Source organism: Andrena cerasifolii, chromosome 12 (genome assembly GCF_050908995.1).
Source record: "Andrena cerasifolii isolate SP2316 chromosome 12, iyAndCera1_principal, whole genome shotgun sequence".
Classification (NCBI taxonomy): Eukaryota; Metazoa; Arthropoda; class Insecta; order Hymenoptera; family Andrenidae; genus Andrena; species Andrena cerasifolii.
Window position 1 is genome coordinate 5,357,166 of NC_135129.1, and position 15,336 is coordinate 5,372,501.

Genomic DNA, 15,336 nt, shown 5'->3' on the forward strand with positions numbered 1-15,336 from the left:
CACGAAGCAGTTTCGGGATGTTGCAACGGTGTCAACTTTGTCCATTAACCATCGATTTCTCTCGACACGTTAGCCAACCGGGCTGAAGCGTTCACCCCTTTTCGCTGATAGCGGCAACTTCGCCCCCGCCTTGACAACCTTTACAGTTTCCACGGGCTCCTCCTGCTACTTTTTTCCTGGCGTCTGCCCGCCCGAGGACGCACCGCGATGCAGTTAATTGCGATCGCTAATGAAACACACCCTTCGAACGAGATCCTTCGCGACGTTCTGCTCTAATTTTATCAGAAAAACGTGGCTCGCTACGGGGGAGAGGGGCTGGTCGACCTGGGGCCAGGGAAAAATTCTGCTCGTCGTTCGGCGAGCACTTTACAAGGGACGCTCGCTGAGTGTACAGCCGCGAGTGCGAGAGGAGCCGCGTTACGGGAGGATGTTCGTGTTTGGAAGAATTATGTGCTGGATGTTTAGAGGCACTACGGCTCAGTTTCAGGGAATTGTGTCTGGTTTCTTACTGTGCTCCAGTGGTGGTTATTAAGAGGGGCGTTCTGGTGCATACAGTGACTCGCATTAATATTCGGACACTTTTTAAAATCGCATAACTTTTTTAGAATTGGTCCAAACAACTTGAGTTTTTTTGAGAAGCTAGGAGCAACGTTAACCGATTTTGATGAAATTTTAGGCACGTATACAACTTACTGCAATCTACAAACTTTTTTTTTTTAACTTTCATTATAAGCTCACAAAAAAAGTTTAAAAATCGACCTTTACTATTCTTTTCGCTATTCCGACCAAATACATTTTTTTTCAAAACGACCAAATACGTCATTTAGCAAACTAATCCTTCTAGCTTCTCAAAAAAACTCAAGTCGTTTGGACGAATTCTAAAAAAGTTATGCGATTTTAAAGTGTCCGAATATTAATGCGAGTCATTCGTAAATATTAATTGGAAAACGAATTTAGAGGACAGAGAAGGATGGTAATACCAAGCTACGTGAACTGAAGTGATACAACGAAGGTCAAAAGAAAGTAGAATTAGAATCCTGCTCCCCTGTGTCGTCACTACGTCATCTTGCGAAAATGTTTGTTATTAATTTCGCGAACACTGTCAGAAGAATAATACCAAAAGATTCAATCGGAGTAATTAGAATTCCTGCCTACCACGAGACGACAAAATGATTCAGTTGTGAAAACTCTGTTCCTCCCCATTTAATCAGCCAAAGTTCATGCGTGTTACACTGCGTCGACAGAAGGAAAGGGTTGCGTCTTCCGAACCCGCGCCCCGGAACTTCCATCTCCCAAGAGATGAATATAAATAAGGGTATTAAGGTAATAATACCGGGGCTCGCTTTAATTCCAGTTACGCTTACCGAGACTTATCGTCGCACTTGAAATTAGGTTTCACGCGTACCTGACACGTTCACCCCTCGGCCGTGGCTGAATGACGCGTATTCGCGAACTGACGTGCAAACAACACCGTGAATATTTGAGACACAGGCGGGCTGATTTAACTGGCGAATTAATGCCGAGCAACATACACACCTGTGCTTTATGAAGCTGTCTGACAATAAGACCATAACTCGGATTTAGTAAGTTAATCCCTCCGGTGGAAACGCGAACAGGGGTCGCGCCACCCCTTTTAATTAAGAGTGCAATCATTCCATCGTAATCCAATACTCGATCTCCTCGTTGGCCCATCGCGATTCCCTATCCGACTTACGGGCCCCTAAAGTTAAATTTGCCGTAAAAACTTTCAACCCAACACCGCTCTGTCTTCCTCAAACACTCGACACATCGTCTGCCAGCGCTCCCCGTTTAAATTTCGTCCCTGCAAAGTGACTTTTAATCATCAAACTGCGAGGCCCCGTGAATTCTGACGTCCGCTACATTCGATTATACACACCACAAAGATAATATCATCTTATTCCTTGAACCACCTTCGACGAAACACGCATGTACTTAGAAGAGATTCGTAATAGCTTTGGAAGCGTCGACAAAGGGAGTTGAATATACCTGCAAATGGGCCATGAAATTCTGCTCGAGTGCCGCGAGGTCTCGCCGTGAAAATTTGACTTCCCTTCTTTGAATAATTATAAACGGCGGCGCGCGTGGACAGCGGGTACGAGGCGCCCCGGTTTGTAGAAACAAAATTGCAGTTACGAGGTAGCCGTAAACGGGACGTTTTATACGATATTAATGCGTTAGGATGTGCGAAATATCACGAGGCCGTGACCAATTTTCGTAAACGTTCCCTTTGATGCCGTAATAAAGCGTTTACTGTCGCACACGCGCGCGTCTCGCGGAGCATAAACTCTGCCTTTATATCCCTAAACTCTTCTGTCGTTTCCCCTGATCATCGTTCACGAATCAGTGGACGCTGGCTGCCGCTCGCTGCTTTGTATACGTACTTCGCGTTTGAATTTTAAGCAGCACTTTCAGCGCGCGCTCAACTTTTCCGCTCGTTGATTATGCCCGAGTGGGCCGGCGTAAAACCGCCCATGGTGTTTTCGTACTTTCAGTTTCCGTCCCCCTCTGACAAACCTGGGCTAACCTTAACCCTTTCCCGACCCTCTTACAGCAATTTCAGCTGGTGCTTGACGGTGGCAGAAGCTTTTCAACTTGTTAGCCAGTTAGGCTCGATTCTGGGTCTTCAATTTAAAGTTCCGGCGTAATTTTAATTCGAAAGTTCCGTAATGCACTATTTCAGGTGTCAGTGATGCATCATCATGTTTGCTGGCTTGTTTAGCCAGCTGCGGTACAGCTTGCGGGAAACTGGAATTTATTATTGCATCGCTGTTGCGGGGAAAGTTTTGCGCAGCCATGGCAGTTTCGAGGAATTTTTCTCCCTTGTATGGCGACGGAGAGTCTCCTTTGTCTGGTATTTTATCGATCGATATGATACATTGGCTGCAATGACGAACTAACCTGTGTCTACGTGTTTACATTTACCAGATGCATCGCGGTGCATCGTGGACCGCAGACAGGGCAATGCACTGTATGTTGCAAGTGTTTACGAGGATCTTGAAATTGTTTAAAAGATTGAAAACATGCGAATCTAAATGTATCAGACACGTTTATGCTGTAATGATTTGTAATCGATATTCATTGTCCTAAAAATAAGCGTAATTGCATAACTGCAGCTTCAACGTGTTTGATTATTTCAGTCTGTAATTAAACGAAGATTCCCCATTGCAGCTGCTAGTAAATTGCAATGTAAACTTTTCAGATTTTGCACGAAGTTTGCTGTTTTTAATGTGTAGTAAATATGAGGAGTTAGAAGTCATTCGTAAGTGCACTCACCAGTGAATCACTCAACACGATCATGCACGGCTGCAGCACGCTCGAACTGCCCCAATCGACGTATTAACAGAGATCCTTGGTACTCGATTCTGTAACCAAAAGAACATCAAACTTCTACACAGAATTCTCTGACAAGAACAAATACTATTGCAATATTGTTTCATCCATTACTGACGAACCCAAGGGCTATGGAGTTCTTTGAAAGAGAGTAGATTAAGTCACTTATAATCAGGGTGTACTTATAATTATCCGATTCAGTATTTCCCAGAACATCTTCAACATTTCTAAAGCGTGCCGAAACTTTCACAGAATCTTCGAAAACCAACAACTTCCTCCTCCGTTAATCAACTTTCAAGATTTCTGTGTACTTGCACAGTACTCTGAGGCAAATTTTTCCTCGATTGACGCGAGGTTGGTAATCGAACGCAACGGTTTGCAGCTGGACGATAAGGAAATTAATACTCGAACGTGACAGGAAGTTTTCTTAACGACGAAACGTCAGGAACAGTGCATCACAAATTCGCGTTTTAGTCGGTTAAGGTACACAAGGCGAGCACATCCTATTAGTGTCATAGCTTTCCGACGGTGCACTGAAAGCTGCTTAAACTTAATAGCTCGGAGTAAGCTTAATGAAAGGTGGTTTTATATTTTTCTTCGCGATAGTTTGGCCGCGGAAATAAGTCTCAGCGCAAGACAGAAAAGGCGGGGCACCGTGTCGTCGTCTCCTTTGATTTAACGAGGAGAAATAACGAAGGATTCCCCGAGATATTCTCACCTACAGCTTCGAGGGAGCGTTCGTTTTTAAATACGACGACTAAGAACGCGGCGCGATATCTATTCGAGTCGAGATACTCGATCAAACGATCCAGACATGCCTGACACTGATGTTATATTCTGAGCGAATGAGAACGTTCAGACAGAAGCACATACTGTCTGACGACTACCCACTGTGTCTACTCGGTGACAATACCTCCTACTGGCCAAGAAACTAACGTCTATGTATAAGCTTGACGAATGAGTCATCACGAAATGGCAAGCTAAAAATAAGGGATGGAAAGTGCGTGGCTCTGATGTCAGAGACATTGGACTCTCACCTCTGGTTGCCAAGTGAGTGGCTTGTACACTGACTGTCAGCCGCTGGTCGAAAAAAATTTCATATAAGAATATGACATTTTTCTTTAATCAGGAGCTTAGAATATTTAAGAATTCAAACTGAGGATACCTACAATTAATGATTGAAAATTGAAAGGTAAGGCATATTTTAAGTGTTTTGTGTAAATCGACCCTGACAGTGAAGAACTCTTTTCGACATTTGAAGCCTCCATATGAAAATAACTGAACGATATTTTGACTAATTTTCGAAGACGTTCTATCAACTTCAGATTTAATAACAGTAGATCCAGTTAAACATTTAAAGTTTATTTTCTATGAAATTTGGAGGGATAGGAAACAAATATTTGGCAATTCTCCCAGCAAGTCACTCCTCTGAGAAGATTACCCCTTATTTTCTTCCAAGATCGCAGAATTTTGAGAATTTCGACCAGCAGAATGTTGCAACAACATTTCTCCGGCATTTCCAACATTACACGATTCAATTAAATTCCACGCGTGCGAGTTTTCCGTGCAGCCGTTCCACCGTTGTTTACAGAGCACGGAATACTTGCACGCCTGTAAATCTCCAGCGTATTTCTATTCTCGTATCACGCGAGAGTTATTAAGGTCTGTACACCGGGTTGCATTTAGCCAACACCCCATAAAACTGTAAACACCGTGTCGACATTGGTTTTATCGCGTGCTCATCGCGACGTGCCGAGTTCGGTTGGATTCATACGCCGCCAGTTAAACTGCGCCCATTGTCCGGACACGCACGGAAAACCGTTTGGAACGTTATTTGATCGAGTTTTCCTAACACATGGGCCAGCGTGCGCGGCGCGAAACGTAGACGCAACCCGATGCATCGATAAATTTTAGTATCCAATATAATTTGGCTGGGAATGCTGAACGCCATCGCCACCATCAATTAAGTTTCAAAGTTTGCCGTGTCATTCGTTCGCTATTAACCCCGCCCGGGAATAATTCCGCTGCCAAATCGAGTGCGGTCATTTCAGGCAATAAGTGCTGGAATATTTTTCCAAATACACTACTAAGTCTCTACCTTTTCGACGTTTGCAGACGACGTAAACAGGAAGTGAATACAATTGCAGAGCGGAGACCCAGTAAAATATCGCGAGCCAAAATAGCGAAAGGATTGAATTATGCTCCTGGAATCGTTCTTGGGAGGAACGTTTCCACCGTTGCTGCTCCGCAGCCGGCGTAGCGCGTGGCAGAAAAAAGGTAACGCCGGGAGGACTGCTCTACTAAATCGTCGCGGGCGAAAATAGGACAAAACAGTCCGCATACTCAATGAGCTGTTACAAACCCGGAGTGGCCATCCAACTCGAGTTTCCGGCGTTAATTATATTCCGGACACGGCTCGAAGCGTTCAGGCTAAATCCCTATTAGCGAATTCTTCCCGTCCCTCTATAAATTTCCCACCGCCAGAAATTGCGTTTCAACCATCGCTCACGGCCTCAACCGGGAGGAACATTAGAAGTTACAGCGTTCAACAGCCGTCCATATTGTCGCCGGTAGCCCATCAATCGTCTAATGCCCCAACTCGATTAATTCTCATTAAATTCGCCAACTTCAACTTGCCCCGGGGCAAATCGGATTAATACCGACCGCTGCGTGCTTTCACGGTGGGCTATTGTACTTCCGCCTACTCGTTAGCCCACATTCGGAACGGTCCAAAGACGCAATTATACAATTTTAACAACAGCCCGTTAGCCGAGTTCCCTCGCAGTGAATTGTGATAATTACTGCCCCTCAACGGATACCACCGGGGGATTCGATTAAAACATCATTGATGCCGTTGCGCAAAGAGTTCTCTCCAATCTGAGTAGGTAAATAAACGAACCTCGACGAGCTAATAAGATTCTTTGACCCTTAATATTTAACGATCCTATATCAGGTCCGACCCACTGCAAGCTAACAAACTACATCCTTCGCGCAGAATAGTTGTACAGACATGTCTAAAATAACTTGGACCGCAGAGGTCTGGCTCGGTGTTCGGTGTACGAAGCGTTTTCTCTGCTCGAGGGAGGCCAATGGCCGGCGTCGCGCGAGCCAAGAAATTTCCATAGATCCTTAACGCGTCGGTGGCGTACGCAAAGCGGTAGACTGCGGTAACGTCGCGCCGTGCATCAGCCACAGGTGCCTTCTCGCAGTCTCGCCAACACGGGGCGTTTATAGATGTTGTAAAAGCGTCATCCCCCACCCCGGTTCGGGAACATATCGGCACCCTTCAGCGCGCCTTTGTAGCATCCTCCTGTCACGAGCTCACACCTCCCCCCGGAGCGCCCTTCAGTGGATGGAACGCCAACGCGAAATGACCGTTTCAACGTCGAACGTGAAACAGGAGGCTCTGTGCAGCGGCGGGCAAAACTCTGAGCAGCTCTGCCATTGTTCGTTTCCCCGAGCAGATTTTTGGAATTCTTGTAGCGCTGGGCACAATCGGAGATAGGTCTGTCCTTGTTAAATGACTGGAAAAGAGCAGCGCGCGGAACAGCGGGTAATTTAATCGAAGCTTGTCGCAACAAGGAGGAACAGAGAGGAATAGCGGGTAAAGAATGACATCAGGCGCCCCAGCGCCCGAGACAACACCCACAAATCTATAGAAGAGGATGGCAATCGATACGTGCAGTTCATTCCCGTAATCAACCTATCGAGGTTCGCTTAAGGAGCTACGCCACCCTGAGACGCTCGAAACGGCACCAAATTAGACGGTTTTTTTTATACTATGAGGTTGAACATTATTTCTATGCTTATTATGTTTAGGGCATGCATTGATGAATATATTGTATAAATATTGTACTGAAATATTAAAAAATGGGCAAGTTGTGTTTTTCAAATTGGGTAGCAGCATAACTTGAACAATTTTTACTCGAGTCACTTGACATTTTAATAGTATCTTCTATAATAAAGTGTCTAGAGAAGTACATACGGATTTTACGATTAATTTAAAGCTTTTATTGCTACAAATTGCTTTAGAATTTTAGCCAAATTTTTCGGCTAAAACTGATGTTCTCTTTAAATAGCCACCATTTTCACAGAAATCAATATTTTGACAAATGGCTATGTACTTCTGTAGTAAATGTCATGTAAATAATAAAAAAAATCGGTTTTTATCCTACGTCAAAGTATACGGGGCTCCTACTGCTAGCCGTGGAGAGTGACTTTTCGAAAACTGCAAGAATGGAAGAGCACCACCAACGCCATTTTCTTTTAAAAAAAAGTAGTTACATTTTGTTTCTACATACAATAAGACATATAGAATAAAGCCCTTAAAAAAGTTGTTTAATTTATTTTCTAATTCCGCCCAAAAAAATCTGAAACTTATATATGATTTTCGGGCCTCAAAGGTGGCCTAACTCCTTAATGGGTCATTCTACTTTGATCGAAAATGAAACTATATTTAAAGATTTTTTTTCTCAATAAATACAACATACAATGAATTTTGATTGAGAAATATCAAAATGGCTCGGGGAACATTTTCGGTTATTTTTTGGCAAAAAGTGTGAATAGAGCTACGAGCGATAGCGACACTCATACAGATTAAGAATCTTTTCTAATTTTTTGTTTCACATAAGCCTGAGCCGGGAAATCACCTGCGCCACGAACATACCTTTTTTGTGGGTGTCACGCATTCACAATGTAAAAAAACATTTGCAACAAATTAAAAAAAATCTTTTTCAATTTTTTTATATAATATAACAGTGGTTGAATAAATTCCGAAAAGATTTATTTCATTATACGTTGTATTTATTGAGAAAAAAATCTTTAAATACAGCTTCATTTTCGGCCGATCAAAGTAGAATGACCCCTTAAAGCTTCCTCTGCGGCGCGGCTTAGAGAGAGTCTACTACTTAAATTGTCAGTCGTGCAATAATCTACGCCGATTGTATCGAACGTTTATGCACTCATATATAACCCAAGGACTACACTAGCTAACAAACCACGTGTGTACATTCTCATCCAAGCGCATGGTTTCGCGTGGCCCTCGCAATGGCGCGTTACGAAAACGAGGTGTCTCACAGAATTTGGTCAAATATAGTTCCCGCTGGATGGGGCAACAAAGCCGCCCTCCCCCTGCCATTACAGAAAATAAACTAAAGCGAGCACGGGGGTGTGATCGCGCTGCAAGCATTACCATCGCCATAGGTGTCTGGCCAACCAGGCTCTCGTCTGCTCCTCGCAGCTCCTAGTCGCCTGTGCCTTCCTGGCGCGGATATTAAAATCAATACGGTGTGCGTTTGACTGGCTCACCGTGTTCACCGCTATTATCGCACGCGATAGCCGCCGGCCCACACCCCACGCTAACAATAAGGCGCGCGCGTCTCTGTCTCTCAGGCTGCGCCTTCCCGATGCACGCGGGAATTGTAGCTGCAACTGCAGTGGCTTGCAGCGGACAAGCAACCGCCACGGTATGCCCCAACCCTCCGAAACGACCGAGTGAATGGATGGAGCTGGACTATAGGAGGGGGTGCGAAGCTGTTACGAGCTGGCTAGTAGGTGGGAACGGGGGTGCAGTTCGGTGTTTCGCCGGGGGCAGGAGGCGGCGGGGGAAGGGGAGTCCAAGTCGGTGGATAATTTCATACCAAGTTAATCAGACGGTCGAGGAGCCCCCAAGGGGGGGATGCACGCGGTGCCAGGGAAAAGTGAAGAACCGTGGAGGCGAGAGGGGGCGCGCAGGGGACAAGAAGTTATAAGAGAATGCGGCGGGGGGGAGATCGGGGGAGATCGTATAAGCCGCGACATCAGATAGTGTCCAAGACGTGGCGATGTCACGTAACAGCTGCTGCTAATAGCCTGTTTAACCGGCAGTCCGAAACCCCTCATTCTCACGCCTAGACTAATTATAGTGTCGCGCCTTAAATTCGCGCGCGACGCGCGCCTTGGGGTCGGCATTCCCCGTGTACAAATAGTGCCGGCGTTCTTTTGCATTAACAGAGGATTTCTGCGCGCCCGCGCTTGGAACGCGATTCGATGCGCGTGCATATTTCGTGATAGATGGGGAATCGCGAACTTGAGCTAGAAAGTATCTCTTGTTGTTGCATCGTGGGGCGCGGAGGAAAGTTACGAGCTGCGTGGGTTCATGTGATTTATGCGCCTCGAGGTACAGGTGCTTCGGATGAAAGGAAATAATATGTTTAAAGCTGATGAGGAGCTGCGAGTATTCACCACTGGGAGATTTGGAGAATGGTAACCTGCAGCGAAGGTTAGCACACTATCGATCATCGACTAAGTAAATAAAGATTAACTTACAAAATGCCAATCCATTTGAACAGTGCCATAATAGGGTGGATATTATTTTCGAGTTTCGAATTTTCTTCGCGGCACCCCACAGAATAGTTGCAATTAATTAAAAGAAATTGTTTGAGCCCGATTGGATAAGAGAAAAAGGAGCCCTGGGTACTTGAACGTTTAAATAATTACTTAAAAGCGCGCAAACTTGATTTTATTTAATTACCCTCTAAACTATTGATTACATACAAAAACATGTCAAACAAAAGTCGTAGATCCTGACAAGGAGCATCTTTCGTATTCTATTACTTTTTCTCGTGCGACAAACAGTTTTCGAGAAAAAAACGAGAAACTGGGGGGAAAAGTAACTTTTCTTCTAATTTTGAAAGTTTAAATGATTTTTACAAATTTAAGCGGGGGACACACACCTAGATATTTCACGAAGATCGATTTTTCACCAAGAATAAATTAGAGAACGTCCTCTTTTTAAAGTCGGTTAATAAAATGAAATGTAACCCCAGAGAATCAGGATGCGAATGCTCGAAGATTCCCAAATTTCAACACGAGTGGATCAAGAACTGCTCAGATCCTGAGTAAAGCGAAGTTACCTACAAACTAACCAACACTCGTCCATATTTTATCCACAATCGTTGACAGCACCCCCCTATCGGGATCCTCCAAGACCAGCAATTTATGCTAAAATTGTGCTGGCATGAATACCACCTGCGATCCAGTTAGGATTTTCCGTCTGCGTGCTTAATCACCGGCTGTATCAAATGCCGTGCACCGTAACAAGCGGCATGGCGGATAGAATACTGTTGCGGAGGGAGTTACATTTGATACTAATTAATTAGCTACTGTCACTTCCCAGCAGCGTGTTCGTCCGCCATCCAAGGTTGCGGCGTGTATGTCAGTAGCTAGACAGAGTCCCACTCGAATCACCGTAATACCTTGTGCGCACGACATCCAGAAAATTAGACGCTTAATTGTCCCCGACTGCGCTCGCAGCCGACTTAGCAATTCATACGAGAACCGTCATACACTGCGCTGTACGCTGTTACGCGAGAAAACGCGATTCCCATCGTTTCCCCTCGTTCCGGCCCTTTCCAGCTGCTTCTGCGAGTCCCCGTTCGCGCGTGAATTTTTTGCGAAAATAAATGGAGTTGCCACCGTCGAATAGTGATGGTTTATTAGAGGAACCGACGTAGAGACTGTTGACCCTGCTTGACGAGGTCAGGGGAGAGCCGTGGTCCAGGAACGCAGGGGAACGCACGTCCCGGTTCCAAGGAAGTTGGAAAAATTTCGCGTCGTACGTAGCGGGGCAACTCGGTAAATTGTTATGGGGCAACTGTTTTAAGTTTCGTTGGAGGAGCGCATCGCGTCTCTGAGTTTCACGCGGAGAGTCTGTTATCGAGAGTATCGGGAAACAACGAGGCTGAGGGAGCAAGTGGAAGTTAAAATTTTATGAAGCACGCGGCTCACATAGACGCGCGATACGCCATTGAACCGAATTGCCATTCGAGATGTTCTCTCCGCTGGGTGTAATCGTTGTGCAACAAAAAGTCTCGGGTGGATCTAGACTGGCCGATGTTGAACGATAGTTCTGCATTCGGAATTGGTCTTGGTACCTCTAAAAATCCTCAGGTTTACTTTAAAAAATTGCAGATGAAAAATAGCGGTTTTGCTTTGGGGAACAAATGTTGAAGAGTTAAAGGATATTTTCATTCAGAGGAGAGTCACGAATTGTTAATGATCTAAGCTTAATGAAATAAGAGATATGCAATCTGCTTACACTGAAGCACTATCTTCTTATAAAATGAACAAGTTATAGATCGTGAATGGAGGAAGACCCATTTCCAACGCATCAGCTGCTCGAAATGCGATCTGTGCACAGTGGAATCGATGGAGAAAAATATTTGTTCTCGCTCGAAAGAAATTAGACGTCGCTCAAAGCACGTACAAACTACCTTCCACCCCAATCGCCATCTTCCCCAGAATTGATCCCCCGGTAACTAAGTTTGCGCACGACACGAATACAAAATGCCAGCACGCAACCAGCCCGATTTGAATATGGTAGTTATAACGCGAGCCGCCCTATAACAGGAAGATGTATCGCACGGTTATTTCTTTTAATGTTAATGGTGACAGGGGATTTATTGCCGGGCGGCGGGACATTTGAAAGCGGCTGGATCATCATAAAACGTTAATGAGAGGGCGCGTATTGTGCCCATTCATTGATATGGTAACCGCGAAAATTCTGCTTGCCTAGTAAATAGCCGGCTCGAAACAGACGACGACGACACGCCGTACCGAGCGTTGCAAATTTTGCGGGCGTTCCGTAACTGCATGGAAATTGATTTGAATGTTTATTTAATTGCACTGCGCCGCCACTGGCAAATGACCGTACTTTTCCTCCAATTAGTAGCCCGGCACGATTTATCGATATTCTATGGTTAACTGCCTAAGTAGGTATATCCGTGACACGATGCGCGGTCGGTTTCGGGCTGATTCCAAGCGGCGCTTGAAATTTTAACGAAGTTCAGAATAAGTCTGTTGGAGTGAAGAGTCGATACGGCTGTCTGCTGGAGAGTTGTAGAGATTTTCATTTACAGGGTTAAAAATTTAAATTCTACAATTCTTTCGTCCGAAGTATTTCTAACTTCACCCTGACATTTACAAATTCAACGTACCTACCTGCTGAATCTATAACAGCTTTAATGACTCCAATACATTTATTTTAAAGTTCCAGCAACTCGTGAAAACTTATGCAAATAATCTTGGAAAGCAGAACAGAGAGCAAGGAAACACCACTGCTATTCTGAATTATACACATCGTGCTATTTAAAAGTAACGAGACAGTTACAAATTCTAAACAGAATCCCTAATTGCTGTACCTACCTCCAAGCCACATAAGTAACCATCAATACACCGAATCCCCATAACAAAATTACCCACAAGCCACCATATCTCTAGCAACCTACCCAGATAGACCCTCGGAAACTCATGAATATCACCAGCCAGTTTGAAGTGCAATTATTCCCATTGAAAACCTTCGCTCTTTTCCCCGACTAGCTCGCAGATAATCTGATAACGTGCATCATTAATTCGCCCGATCGGTTTCCCCGATGAAAGCCTTGTAAACGGGATCGTATCACTTCAGCGAGGGGTCAAATCGACAATTAAAATGACTGGAGGGGGGAAAATAAAACGTGAAACAGTAAAAAGGAGAGGGCGACAGAGAGCGGCAAGAAAGGGGCAGGAGGGAGAGAGGGGAGGAGCGGAATCGCCGAAAACACCGGATAGGTAATCCTGACTAACAATGCATAATACTTCAAACATTATCAAGCTGTCGCTCTTTTGCTCGCGATTCGGGGCCTGGCGCGGGGGCAGCCAGGAACGTCCAGGCTGCCACGAAAAACACGGATCTTAATAAGCCGCGCCATTCAAACGTCCAGTTCAAACGGCCTACCAGGGGATTACCGTACGGTACGAGAGTGAAATTCTACAGATATTCCCTCCGCTGCCGGGCGGGCAGGCCGGCAGGTAAGCGTACTTTCTGCTTGTTTAGCTCTCCATGTTGGATTAATCCGTCTGTCGATGAAGAGCAAGGGAGAAAGGAACGGCGCGCGGGGCGGGGGGGTGGCGGGGGTGGTAAAAAAAAAGTGGTAGGCGCGGGATGGCCGGCAGAGATCCTAGTGCTAGCGGAGTCGCGGAATATATCCTGAAGGGGCCACTGGGCTCTACCAACTGACGAAGGCGCGCCAGGATTTGTGGCCTTGATTTATGCCAAAACTGGCGCCGTTTATTATCGGTACCGCTGGATGTGTGCATGCGTGAAATTGGAAACGCAGACAAGCGTCCATGCAAATTTAACCCGTCCGTCTGCCTCCGCACGCTATTCACCGCGCCCATCCGACAAAGAAGGAACTTTACTGTCTAGCCCGCTCGTACCCTCCCCCCCCCCCCGTTCCTTCGCTAACCCTTCCCCGAATTCAACCCTACGGCACACCATCGACCAAGTGCCGTTCCTTCCTCGCTAACCCTTACCACGACCCGGCCGAGGGAATATTTCAGGGAAGGCTCGCGAGGCCCTCCGACCTCGTCCTCCTTGGCGAACTTCTAATCGACTTGGGAAAAAACGCGGCTCTTTGAAGGATACCGAAGCACGGCTCGGGATGGAATGTCCAGGTCGAGGGTAGTGAGAATTGATGGGGGATGGGAGGGTAGAATGAACCTGTGAGCTGTGCTATTAGGGTTGAGTGACGGTGTCTCAGAAGAAGGTACTTCAATCGGGGATGCAACATTCGAGCTGCGAGGCGGAGTTTCTTCCCGAAACTGGGTCGGGGAGGATGTGACTTTTCAAATCAAACTCTACCTGCACGCGAAAACTCCAAACCGAGAGTAACTTGCAACAAACAGAAATATCGCAGCACTTTAGAGCGACCGAATATCGTTGTCTTAACGGAACGGTGGAGTCGACAACTCGATTAACCAACAGTCTGACAAGAGAACGAGGCTCGCGTGCCACTTGTTCACCCCCTGTCAAAGGCTCGAACGAGTCCCAAAACTCTTCGGTTATCGACTTTCCGCCCGACGGAGTCAGCGCGGAGGGTAGCTGAGCCGAATTCAATCGGCTCGGTTTAATGTCGCTGGCATCGCCCTCCCCCGAAAAGTGTGAACCCTCTTAAACCACGCGAGAACGGTCTCGACAGGCCGAAGGGCCAGGTTCAACAATGCCGCGGGATTTATCAATGTCCTGGTAATTGATGTCGGCCATCAGAGGTCTGAGGCGAGGTGTAACCGTCATCCAGTGGCTAGGAAAAGTAATGCCGCGACGGAAGAACAACGGGGCCAGCGAGACAGACATTTGCATGGCTGTCGACTGTTTCTCAGGCGTTGTTCCCGTGCCTCGGGTATTCGAAGACGTCTCACCTCGAGCGGAAAGGCAATGTCGCCTGGGCGAGATGCAAGGCGATCGAGTCGTGTACGCGCGCGTGTGTACGTGTGCGCGCGGGAGGAGGCGTGTTTGCGTATTGCATATTACAAGCGCGCATCCCAGCCGACTATTCCTGGCTCCGTCTACAAGCCGTTACTCGCTACTTTTATTTCCACGATAGGAGGCTCGGTCTCGTTGCACGGTATCCGTTCTTTCCACCAGATTTCCGTCTTATTGTGGCCCGCCTCGCAGTATGCTGATAAGGGACGCCTCGGGGCGCAGAAAGGAAGTGTCGGTGCAGCTTGTAATCTCGAGAATTTTATCGTCCACGTATAGAAACACTTTTACGCGCGTTCTCGGTAAGATACTGCCGCCGCGGGGCCAGTTATCGCGCGAGGCTGCGAATGCTCCTTTCGTTGCTGGTCCTGCTTAATTATCGATTGAAGGTGCCGGGAGTGAAAGCAGGCGAGCACCCGTGGAAATGGTCTTCAAGGTGGGAAGTAAACGTGGCGCGAGTGTGGCGAAGGATGTGTGGCAGAAATTGGACGGGGATGGTTAAACGGATCATGTAGGACCCTTTGGATTAATTACTGAAGCAATGGAAGCCTGGTCGGGGATTAAAAGTTTTATTAGCAATGAGGTTAATTACCAAATTAGTGGTGTTATTGAGGGGGTATTCCACTGTGAACGGCCGAAAAATCAAGCTACTTTTAAAGATTTTTTTCTCAGTAAATACAACATATAATTAAATGAACCTTTTATTT

General features: G+C 46.2%; 1 long non-coding RNA gene across 1 annotated transcript in view; it reads right to left on the minus strand.

Moving 5' to 3' along the window:
- Positions 1-3,294: 3,294 nt before the first annotated feature.
- The window catches only part of LOC143375439 (uncharacterized), a 74,834-nt gene continuing 62,792 nt past the window's right edge, over positions 3,295-15,336 (minus strand). The window contains exon 3 of the long non-coding RNA XR_013086899.1: positions 3,295-3,383. This is a non-coding gene — a long non-coding RNA (uncharacterized LOC143375439). The remainder of the gene's footprint in view (positions 3,384-15,336) is intronic.